At 40.4% G+C, this 4,013-nt stretch overlaps 1 non-coding gene across 1 annotated transcript; it reads right to left on the reverse strand.

Moving 5' to 3' along the window:
* Window positions 1–1,522: 1,522 nt before the first annotated feature.
* LOC118481373 lies at window positions 1,523–1,628 on the reverse strand. Its single transcript, XR_004865580.1, has one exon. It is a non-coding gene; the product is annotated as a small nucleolar RNA R71 (small nucleolar RNA).
* Window positions 1,629–4,013: the final 2,385 nt, after the last annotated feature.

Raw genomic sequence — 4,013 nt, forward strand, 5'->3', positions numbered from 1 at the left:
CATGCCACTTCTTCATTTAGACCATCGAACCAATCGGGTTTTCAATATTCGTCTTATCCATTTGGGCAATTTTCAGGTATAGGAGGAGATGGGTATGATGAAGGGTATGAAGATTTTGAGGGTTATGAGGAAGAAGGATATGCATATGGGGGTGATGGAGATCAAGGGGAGTTTACTTATGTACAAGGTCAAACTCAAGGAATGCCAAGTGTTGGTGGAATTCCATAACAACAAATTATACCACAACATATTCGGCCAAGGCCACAAGGGCCACAATTGCAACATCCTACACCGATTAGGGATGGCAATGGGTCGGGTTCGGGTCGGGTATTGGCAATCCCATACCCATACCCGGTTGTAAAATCGTGTCCCATACCCGACCCAATACCCGTCGGGTATATGTCGGGTAATTACCCGTCGGGTACCGGGTATACCCACGGGTATCGGGTATACCCATTAGTTTGTTAAAAAATATACATTGGGATTTCCAAATATATTTTTTACTATTATAATTATTATATAATTTTATTTATGCAACAACTATTATAAATTAAAATATACATTACATAGATATAAGTTTTAGCATAAATTAATAATAACTTTATAATATTTATACACTTATATGTATATACTTCACAACATATAAAATATAAATACTATCATCAAATACATATGCTAAAAGAAAATTTATTTTTTTCACATTATGAACATACTAAAATAAATCACTAATAGATAAGGGTTAATGGAAAATAAAAATATATATTAAAAACTTCGGGTATATAGTTCGGGTAAACGGGTATGTAGTTTCGGGTAATCGGGTCGGGTATCACCTAATCCCATACCCGACCCATACCCGCGAAATTTTTTAAAACTAAACCCATACCCCGCCCAATACCCGTCGGGTATCGGGTATACCCGTCCCATTTGTGTCGGGTTTCGGGTATACCCGTCGGGCTCGGGTATTTTTGCCATCCCTAACACCGATACAACAAGTTCGTCCGCAAAATGTACAACATCAATTTCAAAGGCCAATTCAACAACAACCGATTCAACAACAATTTCAACCACCATTCGCACCACAAGGGCCTATACAAAGACCAATGGGTCCTATTCGTCCAAGGGGTCGGTTGGGTGTACCAAGAAGACATCTTCGAGAATATGCAAGAGGCATTGAAGCACATTTTAGGCCGGTAATCACTCACAATCCTTCACCGGTAGTTATTCCTCACAATAATCAAGGGAGGACATTTGAAGTGAGAACCAACTCATTACAAAGCTTGCCAAAATATAAGGGTCTAGCAACGGAGGAGCCTTATTTTCATTTGGAGGCTTATAACCCGATTTGCAACACTCTTGGGAGTCAAGGATTTTTGGTCGATGATGTCAAATTGGTACTATTCCAATTTTCTTTGGAAGCAAGGCGAAGAAGTGGTTTTACACTCTACCTTCAGCATCTATCTATACATGGGTGGAGATGCACAAATTTTCTTAGATGAATTTTACACCACTCAAAAGACTAATGATGCTAGAAAAGGGTTGAGAAGTTTTCAACAACAACAAGGTGAGATGTTTCATGAGGCATTTGAACGATTCAACATGATAATCAAGAATTGCCCTCACCATGGGATAGAACTTTGGGAATTGATGAATGCTTTCCATGAGGGGTTAAGTGCCGAAGATGCTCGTGATTTAATGTCTATTACCAATGGCACTTTTGGCACAAACTACGAGCATGAAGATTGGGAATTTTTGGAGCAAATGGCGGTCACATAAAAAAGAAAAGCTCAATCATCAAGGAGGGCACGACCAACCATTACCCTAACTCAAGTGCACGCAGTAGACGATGGTAATGTTCAAACTTCTAATCAAATTTATGATGTTTGTGCACTTTGTAATGAGTTAGGACATGCGGCTGAAAATTGCCAAGTAGTGGTGGAAGGGCAATATGAGGAGGTGAATGCTCTGCAAGGGCAAGGAGGGGGTGGTAGAAATTACAATATGAATTCTAACACTTACCACCCCGGTTTGAGAAACCATCCAAACTTCCGCTACGGGAATCCCTCGAATCAAGCCAACCCAAATGTTCAAGGAGCTCAAGGTAATTTTGCACCTCGCCAACAATACAATCAAGGGAACTATCGAGGTGGAAAGAATTATGGCTACCAAGGGCAATCTCACCAAACGGGTCAAGATGGTTTGGGTCAAACTTCATCAAGCGGAAATGAGGTCATGGAGATGCTCAAGGGAATGCAACTAGAGATGCAGTGAAGAAATCAAATGGATGATGTTCGCATGCAAAAAGATGAAATCCGTGACAAAGCGATTCAGTCGTTGACCACTCAAATGGGTCAACTTGCAAGTGACGTGGCATTATTGAAGAAAGCAAAAGGTCAATTACCAAGTGACACGGTGATAAATCCCAAGAACACAAAAAGCATTAACATCAATGTGGTAAGCACCGTTCCAAATACTAAATTTAATGAAACATTGCTAACTTCTTCGTATCGAGTGAATGCAGGTTTGGAAAAAGATGCCGAAGTCGTGAATGATAAGGAGTATGGAGCGCCAATCGTTCCTATCCGAGTGGGGAAACTAAAAATTCCTCATGCATTATTGGATTATGGGGCGAGCATGAGTGTGTTACCAGGTGATCTATACGACATGTATGATTTTGGTCCGCTTCAGGATGTAGACACCATGGTGAGTTTTGTGACAACTCGTACTTCGAACTTATCTTGGGTAACGTTATATGCTTACGTGAACTATATTATTTATATGAATGCATGATATATTATATGAATGCTATGTGTAATATGTGTACATGATACGTGAACCGAACGCACAACGCAGAACCCGAACCGCACAACACACAACTGATCGCACAAAGCCATTGGGCCGTATTGTTTGTACTCGGACTATAGGGCAGCCCAAGTGGTGGGTTCGGCCCATCCTCCCTTAACCGATTAACACATGGGAGAGTTGTAACCATTCCCCACTTTTTATCAAATCACAACACACACAAAGAAACCCTAGCTCTCTTTTCTCTCACTCGAAGCCGACGGCACCAAGGTTCACTGTTTGGATCGTCTCACATTACCTCTCAACCGGTTAGTGTTTATAGTTATCGATTCTGTGTTGAATGATGCTTTGATCTATTTGTATTACACGGTGATTTAAGGATGATATATGCTTGATTGTAATGTAAATTGATGATATATAGTGTTCTTGATAATCGGCTTACATGCATACCTGATGATGTTCATACGATTTGAACTACATGAGTTAGAATTAGAACCGAACATCATATTAATCGGCTGTAACGAGTTCTTGTGCGGATGATTTGTGAAATTGTTATGGTAGTAAATTCATGCTAGTAATCAAGATTATGAACCGTGATAATATGTTTAAGTGTTATAAGGATCGTTCATGATTTGGTTATGATTAGGGTTCTTGAGAAAGCATTTGAATTATGCATGTTTGATCGATTTTGTGTTATCAGATTTGTTAGAATGGTGTTGATTGATTTGTTAATTAGTTTGGTAAACTTGGAAACTTTGAATAATTGTAACCGATTGCTTGAATTATGGAAGTTAGTTAAACAATCGCACAAGTCCAAATCACACACCTAGAATCGCACAACAGGTTCAGTCGCACAAGTGCAGCCCGGTCGTACAAGGCTCACTTTTGGCGGATCACGCTTTTGGGCCGAATATGTCTGGGCCGAGTGTTATAATTGGGCCGCACATACCTATTGCACAGCCCAAAGGCCAATCGCACAAAGGACACTGATCGCACAAGGTTATATGAATTGCATGAATCGCACAAGTCGAAATGTCTGCTTATATGTTGGGCCACACACACACACACACGCATATGTTAAATATTGCTAAGCTGTTGGGCCGGACAGCCCAAGTCCCCACTCACACAAGGCGTCCCGATCGTAAAAGATTCCCGGATCGCACAAATCACTTATACGTTGTTTGTATTTGGGCCGATATATTTTGGGCTACTTA

Source organism: Helianthus annuus, chromosome 8, assembly GCF_002127325.2.
Source record: "Helianthus annuus cultivar XRQ/B chromosome 8, HanXRQr2.0-SUNRISE, whole genome shotgun sequence".
NCBI classification, from domain to species: Eukaryota; Viridiplantae; Streptophyta; class Magnoliopsida; order Asterales; family Asteraceae; genus Helianthus; species Helianthus annuus.